Raw genomic sequence first — 20,025 nt, 5'->3', positions numbered from 1 at the left:
CTGTTCTTTCAACATTCTTACTGATCATGCACCCCTTACCTGGCTTGCTACCCATCAAGACACAAACCCCAAAATACTGAGGTGGTTTTTGGCTATGCAGCCTTTCACGTTTCACACATACCATGTTCCAGGGAAACTGCAGGTTAATGTGGACTTCCTGTCTTGCTTTCCGGTTTCTACATGGCCCGACCGTCCATGCTTCGAAGAGGAGCAGTGTTTTCCGACATCGCGGACAAAGGAGAACCCAGTAATGGCCGCACCTTCTTTACAATAGCTTCTCGGAGTGAACGGTCAAGCTGTTGGAGCACACATCACGATGACACCAGACTCTAGACCAATCGGCGACGTAGCAGGGCAGGCGCAAGCAGCCAGTCAGCAAGAAGAGAACGGAAGTCGGGCGAAACGAGAAGGAGAGAACGCAGAGAGAGACTTCAGTGGTGACGGAGAGGCGTTGCTGAAACCCGATTGCGAGGAACAGCGTCCAGGAGTGAGGGAAGACTACGGACCAGTTACTGAGGGCCCAGGAGAGGCAAAGAAGGCCAAGATGACCTCCGCCATGACCCCAGAGGGCCGTGGCTTCAGGCAAGTGCCGGTCTTCCAATACTTTTTTAGGCAGTGGTGAGAGGGAAGACCATGGGACACTAAAGACACTCCCAGTCCCCAAGGGTAAAGAAAAGAGACCACACCCTATATAAATAGGGACACAGCCTAGTCCTACCCAAGCACGTGGGTGTGGTGATGGGAATAACAGAAGAAAACAACCACTAACATAACACCCTTTTCTTTACAGAGGAAAAAGGCCAAGGAAAGAAGGGGGACACTCCCGGAGGGAGAAGAAGCGAAACAGGAGGAGACACGAGCAAGAAGATCTTGTTGAAACCCTCAAGCTTCAATTGTTTAGTTTCCTTATATTTATGTTCTATGGAGCTATATTGAATAAAGAAATCCTTCCACTCTCAAAAATGTGGTTGGGAGTTTCTCATTGCGTATCCACAGTAGTAAACTGGGTTTTGATATTTTCCCGGCTGGTGCACAATCATTTACTCCAACTCTTGCCGTCTCAGCACCCACCTCTCAATGCAAGCGGACATCTTGGCCTTTGGATTGCCAAAGATAGTAAGTAATGTTTTATGATCAGTAACAAGCATGAAATGTTTCCCAAACAGAAACACATGAAAGTGTTTGCAAGCCCACTCAACAGCTAGGCTTTCTTTCTCAGGTTTCAAGTAAGCTCATTCAGTCTGTGACAAACTTTGGATAGCATACACTACAATATGTCTTTGGGCATTTGCAAGTTCACTATGTTGGGCAAGAATCACACCCAAACCCATTGTGCTGAGTTGCCGGTCGTGTACGATTGGCGAACTTAAACAATGACTGGCTGCCACAAACACGCATGCGTGGGAGCAAGCCAAAGAGCACAAATTCTCCTGGATCCCGAGCAGAGACGCTTCACGTTCCTGCTTCGGAAAGGAATGTAGTGGTTCCGGTCCTTACCGGCACTTCCGGGTCCCGGCTTTGGTGTTTCTCTCATTGGCACAGAGTTTTGTCTCCAAGCTCTGTACTTCTTCTCCAGGCTCTGATTTTCATCTCCAGTCTCCGGTTGGACTCTGTGCCAGCATCTTTCTCCTGAAAGCGGCGTCTCCTCTCATGGCTCCGCCCTCCCTCTCTCTTTCGGTCCTGGATTCAGAATCCTAAAAAAGAAAAGGAGAAACAAAAAGCTGCATAATTTATTTTGGGTAACAGCTCTTGGCCGCTGAATATACTAATTGTTATTATTTATTTTTTATGTTACTTATCTGACATGGACTTGGTGTTTTATGGAGATATGCTTTTCTTTAATTCCTGAAAAGACAAGGAATCCAATTACACTCCCCTGAAGTTAAGGTGGAGTACACATTAGATAAAATCAAAGACAACCTTAAATTGCATTCTCGATAAATGGCAGCCACAGCATTTTCTTTGGTGAGCTTTCTGTACAACTTTCTCTTGCATTCTACATTTTCTTTATTTCCTAAAAAAGATCATCAACTTTATCGCTCCAACATTTTTTCTTTTTAAACACATACCATCTGTCCCTTAACACCACTTACCAGAAGTCCCAGAATAATGGAGCAATTCAGGTAGATAAATACATTACACATAAAATAAAGATAAATTCCCATTGGGGGCAGCGAGACTTAGCATACCTACCTCATTATTTGTCCTTTTTCTTGACAGAGACCTTCCTTGGCTGTCTGGATTCCTTCTTTGAGTGGGGTGCAGTGTTGGGACCTTGTTTTTTCCTCCTTGTTTTCTCCCTTCTTCCCGGGTTACCATTCGGTGGCTAGACTTGGTTGGGTGCGGTTGGTGATCAAGGGAGGTTGAGGATCTCGTATCGTTTGCATGGCGTTTCTGCAGAGACGTGAGTAAACCTTTACACATTGGGCTGGCTTCCACAACAATCTGTGTATACCATTTTGGATAAAAGTTAGCCATTTCAGTTATATTTTCAATTTCATGCTTAACTGTCTTGAAACTTTGATCAAAATCAAGTGACCACTTAAATGAAATATTCTTTTTCGTTAACGCTCTCAATGGGGCAATCACAGCGGCAAAGTCCTGGAAGTACCTGAAACAGTAACTGGCCATACCAAGAAAAGAAAGAACGCAGCATGGTTACACCTTGTGGAGGAAAGGTAGATGAAAAAACCTGAACCATGGCTGGAACTGGAATCATTCCCCCTTCTGAGAAAATGTGCCCAAAGAATTTTAGTTTTGTTTTGTGAAATTCACACTTTTCAGCATTCAATGTAAGGCCTGCATTCAGGGACGGTGCGTCGATTGGGGCGTTGCCCCCCCACCCGCAGCTCCCTCGGCGTCTCTGAACTTAAGTAAACTCTCAGTTTACTTAAGTTCAGAGATGCCGTGGGGAGAACTGACAATCATGTCAGTCAGCATGACGTCGGACCGCCCACCCCCTTCAGAGTCTGAAGAGGGTGGGCGGTCCGGCGTCATGTTGACTGACATGCATTGTCAGTCAGACTGTCACCAGGGGCATGCAGCAGCACAAGTGCGCATGAGTAAGGAAGGTCGGCGAATTTTTCCGCCATGCCCAGTCATGCGCACTTGTGTTTGCACTGGCTTGCGCATGCTCATTAGGAGAGCGAGGGTTGAACAAAGGCTCAAACCTCGGTCTCCTAATGGGCAGGCGGGCGGAGAGTAACCGTGCCCTCAGTCAATCCTGGTGCTGTCAGCAGTGCCAGGATTGGCTGCGAGGGGTTGCCACTTGCCAGCAGTGTAGGCGCCAAAGGACCCGAGGCGACGTGGACCTGGTCAGGTAGGATTGTTTTATTTTATTTTAAAACTTTCCCTCCACCCCGGCCCTCACCTGTACGACACCCCCTCCCCGTGACACCCCATTACAAATGTATGTCACACAGGGACTTTAAGGCCGCACTCACACGGACACGCTGGTGAACTGTTAAAAGTGTAATTCTAATTTTGATTGACGGATTACGCTTATCATAGTGGTTAATCCGACCACTTTTGTATCCTAGCGATATTGCGCATCACAGCCAATTATGTGTCTGACACCTCCAAGATAAACCTTTGACACATTTATACACCATGCGCCAGTTTAGATCACTACTTATCCATGAGTACACAAGAATTTATTCTCTTCTACACGAAGACTGTTTCTGCCTCTAAACTTTGGAAATCCTACCTATTGCTACACATTATACCATTCGGCCTTTCTTTTTGACGTGACCGCCCGAACTTACACTCATGAGCAGAGTCTTAACTACGGACCAGAATGGAAACTTAGTTTCAGGTCCCCTGATTGGATATCCAGATCCAACAGACTCAGTCTCTTCAAGAATCGTATTAGCATATCTAGTATCCAGCATCTTGTCCCGGATTGGTCCATCTAATATCCAATCACGTAACAGTCCCACAGATATAACCACCTGCAACACTGTTAGTCCTGACACACAACTCGGACCCCCACAGAGAGCAGAACTCTTTTCTACTAACCAGGTGAGTGAACATCCCGGCCCCATTTCGATTTCTGAAGGTCACTTACAGAGACTATAGGTCTTTTTCAGACCCGGTAAAGCTCTAATTTTTGATTGCCTGTGTTTAACTTATCTACAGGTAGACTCTCATTAACCTTGGTCACAGCACAAGGCCCAAGGGACTGGGAAATTATACACCGTCCCATTAGGTAAGCTATACTTAATTTTCTTACTCAAGTAGACTAGTTCATCTTGAGAGCAACTAAGAGCCAAAAAAAGAAGCTAAAATACATCTTAAATTGACTTTAGGTTAACCTTGAGAAGCCTAAAAGACAATTCCACCCACAACCTTCTGCAACATAACCTGTCAGAAGCTGGGAAGTCGTGATATCTACACATGGTAATTTCCTTTCACCATACGTTATAGATCTATCCAGCACAATGTTAAAACTCGCTAGCTAAACCCATATTCCTTGGTTTCTCCCTCTTATTCTACGTGCAGACAATTGTGGCCTGACTGCATATAATATTTATGGTCTACAACACAACCATTTTACTCGGGTTTCCTATGGTCTGGGGGACTACATAACATCGCATTTATTCAGAACAGGTAGGCATGCATCTAAACCATCTCTTCCATCTCCAATAATGTAGCATTCTATAAGATATGTATTAATACAATACTCCCTATTACCACAGAAACAGAAATATACTACTATCAGCAGCATTTCATAAGGCGACTACAGAAGCCCACGCTCCAACTAGGAAACGTGAAGTGATCCCTATAAGAGATCGTCAATATTATCCTAGGGTAAGCTGAATTTAACATTATCCTAGGGGAAGCTGAATTTAACATGATTACTCCACACGTCTATCTCTGAATCTTGGGTGTTCCTTGGTATAATTCAACCGGAATAGTGGATTCCTACCCCCCACTTCGGTTCTATATTAGCTTAATCTGATGCCCCATGTGCCTTTAGGAAAAACCTCTATATGTGGAATCTAGGACGTACAATTGTGTTACCTATTAAGGGTTCCAAAACGTTTTCCGAATAAATAGCCGTACTCACTGCTGTGTTAGCTCAAGATGTATTGGGAAAGTACAGGATATGTTTGTAGTATTCCTCATTGTTGATAAACCATGTGGCCCAATTTTGAGCGTCTAAACCAATAGCCATGAGTCATTTCCAGAAAATTGTCTTTTTCGAAAGTTTTTCTTTAATGTTTGTTTTGTACTATTTCGAAAAAGTGCACATGCAACCTAGACAATAGACACAATTACCTTCTTATAGCTATGATGTCCAATGTAACCAACATAAGTATTAGAGATGACAGAAGACAATGAGTTGTTAATATGCTGTGATTTCTTTATGTATTAACTACAGTAATGCTATAAATCCACTGCATTAAAAATGATGCTAATTTTCTGCATGATATTCACTTCTAGGGCGATTATACATACCCTCTGGTTTTGGCAGACAAAATTTATGTCTTGATAAAGGTGATCGTAATAAGGAGATATCACCGAAACGCGTCGACGCAACCAATATTGTATAATTCAAGTCTCCAATACCATAATAGATACGCTGATTTGGTAGCGATACTACTCTGGTGTTAACAGTACGGAGAAAGAATATATAAACCTGTATCCAACAAGTGTATGTTGTAACTGTTCTGTCTGCTTGTAATTGTGCAGGTCGCAATTATATGTATTGTTTCAATTTTATTCTGTTTTAGTCAAGGGATTTAGTTTAGTTATCCCTTTTGTTTGTTTTTTAAAAATATTCAAAATAAATGAATTTTTAACTTTTCCACATCCTTGTTGTATGTTTTTGTTAAGTCATAAGGTTCATTATTTTATACCTGTATTTAGTTGTGCCCTAAGGGAACCCTTTCTCTTACTTAGGTTGAACTGTTAAAAGTGACAACCATGTGTAAATCCTGATTAGAGAGAGCCAGCGTATCCTCAACCACTGGAAGTTTAGGATTTTAGCGAAGAACCAAAGTCGTTCGGAAAAAAATGCGAATGCAAGGAGCAGTAGTGTTCATTTATTTTCAATTACGCAGAAATGCGAGTTTACGAGTCAACCAGGCAGTCCATATGGGGAGTGAGTGAGATTGTGGACCGCTTGCCTGGTCTTCGAAAGGACAAGAGCCACAGACGGATTAATGGCACCAAAAGTCAACATGAGGCTTGTGCCAGCTTCACAGAGGGAAACACAGTATGTTAATGACCCACCGCGAGCCGCGACATGAGTTTTGTAATATTTTGTATACCCCTCCCACCTCCCCCACTACCCCCACCATGCGCAACACCCCCACACGACACCCCCAGCTACCCGTCATGCCGCCTGCGGGCCACGACTGCATTGTTGTGGTGATAGATATGTGTCACATCTTGCTCCCTTTCTGGTTCATATACCACCCTTTCAGTTCAGAGGCCTTTGTCATCAGTCTGTGTTTACATGCCGCAGACCGGTCCTCGGAAAATGAGCGCACATACATGGTATTGCTGAGGTATGCCAAGCCTCCAGCCTTCGTGGTCAGAGTCATAGTGGAGCAGAAGTATTGAGGATTGGCTTGAAACAGGATCCTTTTCTGGGCGAAAGTTAATGGGATGTGTGTCATTGTGAGCGATTTTTGTGCTAATGGGGGGGCTTGGGCGTGGCATTCAAAGAATGTCCACCCCTGGGCAGCTTCGGGCGTGTGGTATCTATCGCCCAGGAGCGATCTCGTGCCGGTGAGGCGCCTGGTTTAGAACGTCGCGTTTGAACCCGCGTTCTAATTAATGCCAGTTGGGGGCTGAGAGGCAGGTAGGCAGGAGGCGCGCTGTTTTTATGCCACTCCTGACATGTTTATTGGCTCTGTGGGAGCTCTAATTGTGTTATAAATTATGGGGGAAGCGGCAGGGAAAGTTAGGGAGGCATTGAGGGTCCTGTGTCAAGAGGGGAGGGAAGATTTACTGGCCCCTGGGGTGCTGAACCAAGCCTGGACTGGGTTATGTTTAAAGAAAAGGGCTTCTTCAGAAGGGGTGTCTGCTGCAGTGATTGCTTGTGTACTAACAGACCATTCCCCAGAGTTGTTTCTGGTGATATGAAAAAGGTTTTGAATAAAAGGGAAAAATAGGCTCACCTGCTTACTGTAGAGCAGCCAGCTCCTCCGGTGGTGTTGAAATGTAGAGGGAGACCTCGCACACGCTCAGTGAGGGGCATAGGCATCAGGAAATCTTCTTTTCTTAAAGGGATATCCCAGTTTTGAGAAGGAGATGTAATGGATAATAATGAGGCGTTGGCGCCACCTAGTGGCAATGCTCATTTATGTATTTCTGTTGACGCTTTGAAGAAAGTTTTTGGTAAAATGTCTGTGAGGGGTGATATTCCTATTTTTAATACAAAAATGGCTTTATCAAGCGCCGAGGCTTCCGCTGCTTGTGACAGGCCACTTTCTCCTGTTATTTCTTCCGTTAGCAGTGGTTTTTCAGAGAAAGGTAATGTTTTACCTCAAGTTTCTCCTTCAGAAACAGGGCAAGATAGTGCTCCTGAGGTATTTTTTGGTTTGTCTACTTCAAAACTTCCAGTCAGAGAAAGGGTTAAGACTGTGATATCAAAACTCTGAGGTTGGTGGTGGTGAGGTTAGCCCCCTGAGGTCAGCGAGTGAGCCTCGTAGAGGAGGTGGTTGGGTTTGGGTGGAAGGGAATACAACAGGCAGTCTGGCGTTGCCTGAACCTCACTCAAGTGACGTCTTGCAGGCTAACCCTACTTCAAAATTGAAGAAGGGCATCAGGTGTAGCAAGTTTCCGGCGTCTTGCTTACCTTTTCACACGGTGCCTGGACATTTTTCAAGACTCTACCTGTCGGCAAGTAGTAGCAACTTGCTGATGGACTTTTCATCAATACCACAGAAGGGAAATAGTTGTGCTTCAACACCTTTGAGCAAGTTTCAAGCGTCTTGCTCTCCCTTGTCTATGAAAAGAAAAGCTGTTCAAGAACCTTTCCAAATCCCTTACCTGATACTAGGCTATCCCAGTTCAAGAAAGCAGTGAATTGGAGGTCTTTTGATGGTGGTGTTGGTGATGGGGTTAAACCTTCAGGTAGTGGGGGTTTACAGAACCCTTATGTTGAGAGCGATGACGATTTATCGGAGCTAGAAGAGGGTGAGATTGCAAATCAAGAGAACCTTTCTAATGACTTTTTTCCTTCCACGTAGGGGGGGCTGGTTAATCAGATTTCTGGAGCTAATATTTTACAGGCTCCAGAATCCGAAAGAAGCTGGAAGCGGCTTGAACGTTTCTCCAAAGCTTCAGATGGTCTAGTTGCGAAGAAAAGTGCTTAGTTGGACAAGCCCCTTCAAGCAGGTGGGCAAGTTATTAGCTGTTGTTCTCAATCTAATGTTAGAAAACGTAAAGCAACCACAGCTCCCGAAAAAGTTTGGTACGCTAAGGTCTGTTGTCATTGTGAATCTGTAAAGTTATAAGAGTAGGTATCCTCTAAAACAGATATAGTTGCAGATAAGGCATCTAGTGCAGTTTCTCAAGAAGATAAAGATGCAAAAGAAAAAAACACGAGTTTGAAGAGGTTGCCCTATATGGGGGTGTCCATGCCCTTAGGTTCACACCTAACTAAACATACAAAAGACAAGTTTGAAACAGGGAATTTGTAGATGTCTTTAAACTACTACACAGACAGCTTCAATCTAAAGAAGGTTCAAGGGAAGAGGCATGGGAGCTAGCGAGGAGACCCAGGGTTCCTACTAACATTTATTCCTGGACCTCAGCCTTTTTGATTTTCGTGAGTGTCTATTGTGAAAAGTTTCCGGACCGTTCGGTCTCGATCTTGAAATACTTCGACACGATTCGGAAGGCTCAGGCAGAGTTTGGTGGTTTTGCATGGTTGCATTGTGACGAGGAGTTCAGAGCTCGTTTAGTGCTAATTCCTGGAAAATCTTGGGGTGAAGTTGACAATGAATTGTGGGTTCAGTGGATGTATCCACAGAGGCCTCCTCCTGCTTTACATACCCTAGTGGTTTAGCAGTTACTCCTTGGCCCTTTCTTGGTAAACCCGTTCTGGGAGGGGTGGGATTCTGGGCAAAAAACACGGCCTATGCCACAGGAGCCTGTTGGAATTTTAACAGGGGTTTCTGTCAAAAGTATCTATGCAAATACAGGCATGAGTGCTCCAAATGCGGGGGTTAACATGCCGTGCTACAATGTTTTAGCGAGCAAACCTCAAGCTTTTATACAGGTCAGGGCAGAGGGAGAGGCGCCCCTGTCCAGCCTCCTTTCAAAGGCGGTTACACCAATTGATATTCCCAACATATGCAAATGGCTTAGGTTTTACCCTCTCAGAGAGAAAGCTTTAAAACTGGAGTGGTGGTTTAAAGAGGGCTTCGAACTAGGTTATCAAGGTCCCAGGCAATGCAGGTTTGCGCAAAATGTAAAATCTGCCAAGCAATTTCCACAAGTAATAGCTAACAAATTAAACTCCGAAATTGCCGAAGGTAGAATAGCTGGCCCCTTCTTTTCTTGGCCTCTTCCCAATCTTATTGTTTCCCCTTTAGGAGTGGCTCCTAAGAAAGCGCAGGGAGAATTCCGAATGATTCAACATTTATCTTGGCCGGAAGGATTATCAGTAAACGATTTCATAGCAAAAGAGGACACTGTAGTTCAATTCACCTCAGTGGACGTAGCTCTGGATTTAGTTGAAAAAGCAGGCTCAGGAGCGGAGTTGTCAAAATGTGATATAAAATCTGCTTTCAGGTTACTTCCAGTGCATCCACAAGATTTTGAGTTACTGGGCATACATTTTCAGGGACATTTCTTTGTCGACAATTTGTTACCTATGGGTTGTGTAGGGTCATGTCAACTGTTTGAAGATTTCAGTTCTTTCCTACAGTGGCTTTTCTCATTTAGGCCAGGCTCCATGCAGTTGTCTCATTATTTGGACGGTTTTCTATTTGTTGGTAAAAGAGGTTTGCAACTATGCAGTAAGGCCCTTTGATTTTTCCAAACAATGATGCAAGAGTTTGGCCTGCCATTCGCAAAAGAGAAAACAGAGGGTCCAGAGACATGTTTAATATTCCTAGGAATAGAGATTGATACCATGAAAATGGAAGCGAGGTTACCTAATGTAAAAGTACAAGAAATTGTGAATTTGCTGAACCATGTTAAAGGGTCACGAAAATGGACTCTCTTTGAAATGCAACAGTTGTTGGGACATTTGAATTTTGCATGTAGAGTAGTGAAAGCTGGGAGATCTTTTTGCAGAAGGTTGGGTTTCGCCATGGCTGGTGTATCATTACCGCATCACAGGGTTAGAGTCTCCCTTCAAATGAGAGCTGATTTTCAGGTTTGGTTGGTTGTCCTGCTAAGTTTTAATGGTGTTCCTATCAGGTCCTTTGATAAACATTTTTTGTGGTCTATTCAGATATTTTCTGATGCTTCAGGAGCTAATGGTTTTGGTCTTTTTTGGGATGGAAAATGGTGCGCTGAACCTTGGCCTCCTCACTGGATCATTGAGAAGCGTAGTATTGCTTTCTTTGAGTTCTTTCCCTTGATAGTAGCATTGTCAGTCTGAGGTAAGTTCTTAGCTAATAAATCAGTGCTTTTTCATGTGGATAACAAGACGGTGGTTGATTTGGTCAGGGGTCAGAAGGCAAGGGACAAACGCCTACTACAGTTGTTACAGAGCTTTATGCTAAGTTGTTTAATGTTGAACTTAACCTTTAGAGTAAAGCATATTCTTGGTATAGACAATATTATAGCAGATGCGTTATCTCATTCCCTGTGGCAGAGATTCCGTGGTTTGGCACCTGCAGCAGATCCAGAAAAGACTCCAATTCCCCAGGAGCTATGGCTGCTTGCGGACTGAAGAAAAGGATGTTGGTCGAGCATTCTCTTGCTATCAGCATACGCTTAGCTTACAGGAGGGCTTGGGAGGAATTCCAGCAGCAGGTGCGACTTGTCGTGACAATGATCACCGTGGCCTGTTACTATGCAATGATGATATACTGCATTTTGTGCTGAGCAATATTGATAGAAACATAGCAGCCACCACCATTGCAGGAAAACTGTCTGGGATAACTTTCTATGGAAAATGCTTTTGGGGTTAATACCCGTCCATGGGCGAGTTAGGTAGAAGAATATTGCTGGGTTGGTCCAAGGTGACAAAACATGGTACAGCAATGCCCAGGCCTATATCTTTTGAGTTGTTGGAAAGAATCATAACAACATTGCCTACACTTTGCTATTCCAAGTTTGAAGTTGCGCTTTTTCAATTGTGCATGTTATGGTTATTTTTTGGCGCCTTTAGGGTATCCGAACTTTTGGGAAAGCCGTTTATTCAAAGTTTAAGATACTCAAATGTATCAACATCATCGGATTCAATAATAATACGTTTAGAGTCCTATAAAACAGATCAGAGAGGGAAAGGGGCTACTGTGGTGTAGCGGAAACTTAGCGGCCCGCTATGCCCTTGGTTCGCCTGGTCACATTTTCATGAATTTCCTCACTATCATAATAGCAACTGTATTTTTCAACATCAAGATGGCTCTGAGCTCACCACATCCCAGATTTTAACAGTATTGAGAAAATCTTTGCTCGCCTTAGGTTTAAATCCGCTAGATTTTGGCACATATTCATTTCGCATAGGAGCTGCTTCAGAGGCTGCCAGGAGGGGTTTGTCTGTACAGCAACTGCGCCGGCTAGGTCGCTGGTCATCGAATTGTTTTTAAAATATGTTAGAAGTTTTGATGAATGTTAAAAAAATCCATTTTGTTCTTGCTAATATGTATCTCTTTTTAGGTACCTGCATAGTTTCATCACCATCCATGGCGAATGTATGGATTATAGGACATTCTTTCATCAGATGGGCAGCCAAGCAAACAGACAGAAGCCACTATAGCGTTAATTTAGGTTTTAGTTTCGAAGATACGGACATATTTTGGTATGGTAAGAGTGGGATGAAGTGGGGTCAGCTGTTACCCAGTTTGAACGAGTTGGCTGCCCATAAGCCATTACCTAAGGTTTTATTAATTCATTTAGGAGAAAATGATTTAGTTCAATTATCTGGCATTGGACTCCTTCTTGAAGTGAAAGCTGACTTATCTAAAATTGTGCTTTCTTGGCCCAATACCAAACTTGCGGTTACTGCACTTGTACCTAGACGGGTGTGGAGAGGTGCCGAAAAATGTTCTGCTGTGGACAGGGCTTGTCGCAAATTTATGGTTTAAATGTCTTTATTGATTTTAAACACACAAACATCTCCATACACATTTAGTTGTCATCAATCAAGGTCTAAACAGTACAACTACACAAAGCCAATTGAGGTCATAAGTTCAGCATTCGAGACAAAATCAGCCAATTGCTCGTACATGGAATGAAAATTGTAAGAATAAGAAAAGAGAAAAGAAAAAAAGGAAAAAAAGGCAACCCCCCTCCTCCCGTCCAGTGCCCCCTGGCTCCCCACTAACCCTCCGCCTCTCCCTCCAACTATGCTAAGCCCTCAGTGACCTACTTAACAGTCTGTCTTCCGTGGTTCCGTGAGACGCAGCAGTCTAAGATATCGGGTACATGTGATTTCTCGGAATTCGGTGGCTATAAGTGACAGAAATGGTTGCCACAGGTCATCATATGTGGATCCCTCTCCCGCCATAGTAAGTGACAGTTTCTCCATCACAAGCACGTGCCATAATCGGGGAAGCCATCCTACAAAGGAGGGTAAGGTGGGAGTACGCCAATGTGTAAGTATGTTTTGTACCGCTGAGCCTAGTGCAATAGCCATCTGTCTGCCTCTGCGGGATTTTAAAGGGTAGGCCAGGGAATTAGGGAGACCTAATAGTACATAAGCCGGGAAGCACAGGATTTCTGTCTCAAAATGCTTGTCTACTTCATCCAACACTTGAGCCCAGTAGGGCTGAATCTGTACGCATTCTCACAACAAATGCACCAGGTTGCCAACCTGGCCACAGCCACGCCAGCAAGTACCAATATGTTACAATTTTCGTGAATGTGTCTGTGAGCCCCATGTGGTATGCAGAGTGTCGGGCCCTGTAGTAGATCCCCTCCCATTCTTTGTGGCTGAGAGTCCTGCCCAGTTCTCTCTCCCACCGCTCCCTGCCTGGATTATGTGTATACGCCTGTGTAACCTGTAACATCTTGTAGAGGTCGGAGATAAGCTTGTCATCTGACGTGCGGGTGATGAGCCATCTTTCGTATGGGGATAAACGTCTATTCGCGCTGGCACGGACCTGCGATTGTAATGCCCAATGCCGCACCTGTAAATATCTTAGCTGTTCAGTCTCCGGTAAGCCGTACTCCTGCTTAAATTGGGAAAACGGAACGACCCCCTCAGCTCCATACATGTGATACAAAAATCGGCAACCAGCAGGCCTCCAATGTGCAAAAGCCACCCCTTCTGCGCCCGGGGTAAAATTGGGGTTATCGACCATTGGAGTGAGGGGAGACGGGAAGGTTGTAAGGTCGTGTGCGATATTAGTGGCGTCCCACACCTCAAGAGGAACTCGTGTTATGTGCGAGGCATACAAGTTAGGGGGGCTGTGGGGCTTGCGCAGGAAAGGAATTTCCTGCAATGGTCTTGCCGCTACCGCCTGGTCTTGAAACAACCAATGTTTCTCTGATTCCCATCTACTCCATTCGACTAGGTATCGCAACTGTGCCGCTTGAAAGTACAGGTGGAGATCGGGGATTCCCAGTTCTCCCATCTCCGTGGTAAGCGTCACCAGTGTTCTCCGCATTCGCGGCTTCCGGCCACTCCAGATAAACTGGGCCAAGTCGGATTGCATCTGTCGAATCCACCCAACAGGCGGTCGAAGAGGGAGGGTATGGAAGAGGTAGAGGAACTGGGGCAAAATAGTCATTTTGACCGCCGCGATCCTGCCTAACCAGGAGAGAGGGTAGTGCTTCCACCGGCTAACCTCGCGTCGGATTTTCCTGCGAAGGATAGCGTAGTTGGTGGTGACCATAGCAGGGAGTGAGGAGGCCAGCTGGATACGCAGGTATGGGATTGTATCCACCGCCCATTGAATGAGAAACAAACTCTGCAGATCTTCCCGGGTGGAAGGGGACAGCAAGAGATCCAAGGCTATCGACTTGTCCGTATTCATTTTAAATCAGGCAATCCGGGCAAAGGCATCTATATCAGCCATGCATGCCGGCAGGGCTATCCGTGGATTAGTTAGTGAGATCAACACATCGTCTGCGTATAAACTGATTTTGTGGATGTAGCCGCCAAACTGGATCCCTTCGATCGGGTTCTGCCGCATTTTCTGAGCCAGAGGCTCCATATACAGGCCAAAGAGAAGAGGCGATAGTGGACACCCCTGCCACGTGCCCCTCTCAATGGTAAAACTAGCGGAGGTGTATCCATTCACTCGGACCGTGTCCATAGGGAATCTGTAGCAATTAAAAATAAAGGTGCAAAATTTCTCCCGTATCCCCACCCTCTCCAGTACTTGCTCCAAGTAGGGCCAGTGAACGCGATCGAACGCCTTTTCGGCATCTATGGCCAGCATCATATATTCCCCGGACACTCGAGTAGCTTTCTCTATAAGGTGGAGAATTCGCTTGGTGTTATCTGGCGTCTGGCGTTCAGGAATAAAACCTGCCTGATCCGGATCAATGAGACCGGGCATATGAGGGGCTAGGCGAGCGGCCAGAATCCCTGTGTACAATTTAAGGTCAACATTGAGGAGGGATATCAGGCGATATGCCCCGCATTTAGCTCTATCCTTCCCAGGTTTAGGGATGACTGCTATGGAGGCTCCTAAGAGATCACTCTGTATCACTCCTTGTTCAGCAAATGAATTAAACAGTCGGGTAAGGATTGGGGCGAGCACTGCGCAAAATGTCTTGTAGAAAATAGCGGAAAAGCCGTCCGGCCCTGGGGCCTTTGCCAACTTAAGGCGAGAAATAGCGGCAATGACCTCCTCCTTTTGGATATTTCTATCTAGGTGTTCGGCTTGAGCCGCCGTCAGAGAGGGCAGGGAAACAGAGTCCAAAAAGGCAACTCCCGCAGAGCTATCTAATGGGTTCCCAGTGTAGAGAGTAGCATAAAAGTCGCAGAATGCTTCCGCTATATCCGCGTCTTCAGATATGCAAGTCCCATCAGACCTGACAATCTCTTTGACCCCTTGTTGCTGACGGACCCCTCATAACCTATTGGCCAACAGGCGCCCACACCCATCTCCCCCGGTATAGTAAGCGTGTCGCAGTCTTAAGGCCGCATACTCTGCTCTGTCTTGGTCGATCGCCGTTAATTGGTGGCGCATAGTCTTAAGCTGTCGCCACACTCTCGGGGCTCCCGTCCTCTGGTGCATCTGCTCTAGTTCACGGAAGTGTTGTGTGAGCTCATCGCGCTTACGCTGGTGCTCCCTATTGTCAGCAGTCGGAGAGAGCAAAAAAATTCCCCCCTTACCACCGCCTTCAGCGCTGCCCATTGTATTGCAAGGGTCGTTTCCTGGTTTGCATTATGAGAAAGGTAGTCATTAATGGTGCTTTGTATGTGCTTCACGACATCAGCCCTGTGTAAGAGAGTGTCCCTAAGACGCCATACCCTGAAGGGGCGCGACGTGGGTGGAAGGGTGAGAGTGGCTAGTACCGGGTCGTGGTCCGAAAGTGAGGCTACCCCTATCACAACTGTGGTCGTGAACACGCACACTGGGGTCAAGACCAGCAGATGGTCTAGTCGTGCGTAGGTTTTTTTGTGCATTAGAGTAATAAGAGTATTCCCTATCTAGGGGATGAAAACTGCGCCAGTGGTCGTGTATGCCTATGTCATTCAGTCGCCCGAGTCCCTCCGCAGAAAGTGCACCTACCTTGTGAGTGCGTTGACTGGATCTGTCCAAAAGGTTGTCAAGCACTAGGTTTAAGTCGCCCCCTAAAATGATATTACGGTTCGAGGTGGCTGTGGCCTCGGTAAGAGCAGACTGTAAGAACTTCTCCTGGCCTTCATTCGGGGTATACAGGGAGCCAATAGTGAATGTTAGACCGCCTAAAGCGAAACGATAGGTCAGAAGCCTCCCCTTAATCTCGGCACCTTTATGCAATACCTCCCCTTTAAACCGCTGTGCCACCAAAATCGCCACCCGAGCCGTCTTGGTAGGGCAGGAGGAGAAGAACTGAGTGGGGAACCTGCGGAACCGCAGCCTATGGCAATCGAGCGCCAGCAAATGGGCCTCCTGAAGTAAACATAGGTCAGCTTGCATGTTCTCCAAACATGACAATATCGCCCTACGTTTAACTGGATTATTAAGACCCCTCACATTGAGGGTTAAAATCCTAAGGGTGGTGGCAGACATACTAAATAACCAGCAGGGTCAGGCTTATACCTGAGGACCTATGTGTGATGTCGTTAGTACAGGCAGTCTCTAGATATGGCAAGGAAGCCCGTACAGGTGGGGCTACGCTAGCACTAGCTAAAAGCCGAACGTGGAGCACAGGACACCCTCCCTCAACCCCCCCCCAACAATCCCCAAACTGCAAAACATGTGAAGGAAACAAAAAAAGACAAAACCACATAGTCCATCAACCATGGTTGATCAGTGAAAGGATATCGGGGGGGATTACCAACAGGTAAGCCCTCTCCCTCCCGCCAACGGCCTGGGCCATAAGAGATCAGACAATCGGCCAGGTATAGTGTCTAGAGTCAGCCGGCCTGGGTGCTGGAGAGGCCTGCAGAAACCGCCTCCAAAGCTGACCTCCTGCCCTCCATTACTTCTGCGGCTTGGGTTTTCTTGAGGCGGCGCCTGCGACCCTGTTGACTCCATCGGGGTCTGGAATCATCAACTTCCTCTTTGGGATCCTCTTCTCCACCTTCCGACTCCGGCAGCTCAACACCCAGCAGCCTGCTAGCCTCAGCCAGAGAATGCAGCTGGTACAGCTTATTATCCATGCGAAACACCAGCCTGAACGGATGGCCCCAGCTGTAGGTGATGTTGCGCTGTTGGAGGTGCATAGTGATAGGCTTGAAGGTTCTCCACCTCTGTAAGGTGAGGGCGGATAAGTCTTGATAAAGTACAGGGGAGTGCCCCCGAAACTGCAGAGGATGCAGCTGTCATGCTTTCTGGAGGATGGCCTCTTTGGTACGAAAGTCCTGGACACAAACTAGTAAGTCCGGCGGTGGGGCTGACGGAGCCCTCGGGGGCCCCACTCTGTGCATTTGGTCCACTCTCAGCTCTGTCTCCAGTGGTGTGCCCAGTATGTGATTGAAAAGTTCTCTGGAGTAGGAGAAGAGATCCTTCGAGTCCTCAAACATCTTCACCCCCCTGATGCGTATATTGTGGCGCCGGGACCTGTTTTCTAGGTTCTCGACATGTGCTTGGAGGTCTACCCATTGGTTATGGATACGGAGAATCTCCTGTTGCAGAGCCGCTATCTCTGTGTCTTTCCCGTCGCTTTTACCTTCCAAATCAGCGACCCTTTCGCCAAGCCATCCACCTCTCGTCTGACCTCTCAAATCTCCAACGCGAACTCTTGCTTAAGGGTATGTATGGCATCCCTTAGAGCAACAAACATGGATTCAAGGAACGCCTTAGTGATGGGTTCCGTTCCATCTTCCTTCCCTGGCTTCGGGCCCGAGGACCCCGCCCCTGTGGTGGAGGCCATTGGATCTACTTGCGCTTTGATAAACAAGTCTTTAATGGTCTTATCTTTTCTGTTTCTGGAAGAGGACATAGCACTCTCCGGATAATCTCAAGTGGGTCGTGGACGGTCCCCCCGTTGCTGTTGTCAGGTCCCCTTTGGCAGTTGACGTCGGTTGGGGACACCTCTGGCCCCCAAAGGCAGTACGCCAGGGTGGACTAGAAATGTATGAGGGTTGGTGTATCTGACCAGGGCTCTGGGTACTTCAGCAACGGCCAGGTATGGCTCCGCCACCCCTGGCGCTAGTGGTCGCCACACACCCCAGAAGCAGCAATCCTAGAGGGAGACCCCGCAAAGCAGCTCCTCACATCCTCAGGCAGCCTCCCGGCATAGACTGGGTCCCAAGCAGCCCCACCCCACGCGGCTGAGGCTCACAGTATGACAAGTAGGGTGTTGAACTTGGCCCTTCTGGCAGGTTCACCCCTAAACTTTTTGCTTTTAATGGTGACCTGGTGATGGTGATTTTAGGATTCTGCGTACTTTCACTGTGTCCCAGTGGAAAGTGCGTGCGCACTCTGAGTGCGTGGAGTAAGGTTGGCCTGCCCTCCCATAGGAATGCATGGGGAATGTATCTGTCCCTGGTAGTTCCTGATGCGTTGGGTGTGCAGGCTCGAGTTTGGTATGTGCGGACTTGTGTGATTGAATGCTGCGAAATTATGTATGCGGCGTGCATGTGTCTAGTGTGGAAGTGCCACTTCGAGACATGGCTGTGCGTGTGCTGTAAAGGTGCTGGCGTGTGATTGGCTGGAGCTGGCTGGGATGCCAGGCTCCATGAGTCATGATGGGTCTGCCCGGTGGTGAGTGTGGAGATTAGCATGCTGATGGCTGGGGAGGAGTGCACCTGGGTCCTGAATAGGGCTGGGCTTTCCCCACACAATACTGGCTCCGCCCCCTGTGGTGTGTCTAACGACCCTAGCCCTGCCAGTGAATAGAGTGAGGGGCTGAGCACATCAAGAGTGCTCACAAACCAGCTGCGACTGGTTTTTACCCTCACCCTGAAGCCAGACAAAGGAATTTACAGTATAAGAAGGGGCTGTGTCCCCTTACAAGTTGTTCTGTTCCTGGATCCTATCTGAGGGGGGCTGCTGCCGGGCGCCAGGAGGAACCGCCACTTGGAACTGCCTTCCTGCCTGGAGGGCCCAGTGAGCTGGCCCCTGGCCCAGCCTTGCCCCCCCTGCCTTGCTCTGCTAGGTGGACCTTTACTTGTGCCATAGCGCTGGGAGTGCTTTTCCTTCACCTCTAGCACTGGGAGCGCTGGGGATTGTCCCCTAGCGCTTGGGAACGCTTTATTTTACCTACAGCGCTTTGTTTGGTCCTTAGCGCTTAAGAGCGCTTCACTGATGCTTCGCCGGTGCCCACCCGGCATCTGGCCCGTTTTAATTGCGGATTTGTGGGCTCGATCGAGTGCCCACCTCGATTTATTATTACTTAAGGAAAGCTGGTGCCCACCCGGCATTTGCTGCTTTGTTTCCCTGCCGGGCCGCCGCGCTGCCTGCGACGACCCGGAAGTGGTTGGCCGGCCGGCCAATCACAGCGCGGCCTGGCCGGAGGTCCCGCCCCCACCGCGGTTGCGAGACGAGGGAAGGAAGCTGCCTGCCGGGTCCCCCAGGGGTCCCGAGTGTAGGGAGAGCCCCGGAGGTTTTGGGGATCTCCAGGGAGGCCGGGAGTCCACACCGCCTCCCAGGATGCTCCCGCCGGAGAGTCAGGAAAGAGCCCCAAGGAGCGGGAGCTCTTGGGCTGAGTCCCGCCGCCCAGGACTGCCACCGGAGGAGTCAAGAAGCAGCCGGTGAGTGCGGGAGGGCTGGAGGCTTAGAGTGAAGGTCAGAGCGGCCCCGGATGGCAGCGGGCCGCTTGTGGTTCCAGAAATCCACAAGAAATCCACAAACTCCTTCTCAGGGGTCTTACCAATAAGTAGTCCATTCAAAAGTAGCAAAGAAATCAACAGAGAATCTGAAATATGAAAAGACATCTTTATTACAATTAATTGTGAGGCTACGTCACCCAGTCACACCTAAAGCAACTGAAGGAGGCAGCCTGCTGAATGGTCTGAGCACTATCATTTTGGATGCATTAACTCACAAACCTGAGCGCATATGCCTAACTTAAAACGCGTCACATTCCTGCGTCACATTTCTGCGCCACATTTATTTAAAAGGTCGGTTATGCAAAATTCCTCTCTGTTTAACTGGAAAAAGTGCTGGCTGAACGAACATTCCTATCAAATATACTGCAGCTGAAAGGTTTGCCTGTGAACATCTAATACAGTGCATCTAAGGAAAATGCTGTAAATTTATTTATTTTTGCAAAAAATAGACAATTTCGTTTTTTCCTTTTTGGGGCCTTATTTATATCCATTGAATGTTTTTCCTAATT

The sequence above is a fragment of the Lissotriton helveticus genome, chromosome 10 (genome assembly GCF_964261635.1).
Source record: "Lissotriton helveticus chromosome 10, aLisHel1.1, whole genome shotgun sequence".
In the NCBI taxonomy this organism is placed as follows: Eukaryota; Metazoa; Chordata; class Amphibia; order Caudata; family Salamandridae; genus Lissotriton; species Lissotriton helveticus.
The sequence above is the reverse complement of the archived record's forward strand: the minus strand, read 5'-3'. Positions refer to the sequence as shown.